The following is a 712-nucleotide window of genomic DNA, read 5'->3' as shown; positions in this document are numbered from 1 at the left end:
GAGAGAGAGAGAAAGAGAGAGAGAGAGAGAAAGAGAGAGAAAGATAAATGGAAAGATAAACTGAGTTCCACATAAGAAAATGCTGGATAAGCAGCTGTGTTGATTAGTGATGTTTTCCTATGGATAAACATGATAACGTTTGTTTGATGAATAACAGAATACTGAAGTGCAGAGAAGATCTGTGTTGTAAATATTTTTAACCAATCTTCATCTGTTTGTATGTTTTGTAAATGGGTGAATTACACAATGACACTATGAAAGCATTTGCTTTGAAATGAAGCCAACAACAATCATATTTTCTGGGAATGTTGGGTACTAGGTTCTTACTGGCAAAAGATTAAAAGGAATTTAGAAGGTCTGGTAACACTTTATGTTAAGGACCAATTCTCACTATTAACTATTACTAGCATACTGGCTGTTTATTAGTACTTGTAAAAGCACATATTACGGTCTTATTCTGCATGACCATATTTTAAATCCCTTAATCCTACCTCATACCTTACTACCTATTAATAATCAGCAAATTAGGCGTTTAATAAGGTAAAAGTTGTAATTAATTGTGAGAACTGGACATTAAAGCGTAAACGAATGTCTATTTATTGTAGAAATAATACCCATCTTGGTCATTGTATGCACTGCTTGCTTAATGAAGAGAAAAAATAATTTTTCCTGGCTTTTTAAATCAAGATCAAAAAAAAAAAAAAAAAAAACA

At 31.7% G+C, this 712-nt stretch overlaps 1 protein-coding gene across 2 annotated transcripts in view; it reads right to left on the bottom strand.

The window, feature by feature from the left end:
• Positions 1 to 712, bottom strand: part of LOC107683959 (GC-rich promoter binding protein 1-like 1) — an 11,930-nt gene that overhangs the window by 4,761 nt on the left and 6,457 nt on the right. The window lies entirely within an intron of this gene.

Source organism: Sinocyclocheilus anshuiensis, unplaced genomic scaffold (assembly GCF_001515605.1).
Source record: "Sinocyclocheilus anshuiensis isolate Anshui unplaced genomic scaffold, SAMN03320099.WGS_v1.1 scaffold629, whole genome shotgun sequence".
Classification (NCBI taxonomy): Eukaryota; Metazoa; Chordata; class Actinopteri; order Cypriniformes; family Cyprinidae; genus Sinocyclocheilus; species Sinocyclocheilus anshuiensis.
Note: the sequence above shows the minus strand (reverse complement) of the source record. Positions and strands in the feature narration are given on the sequence as shown.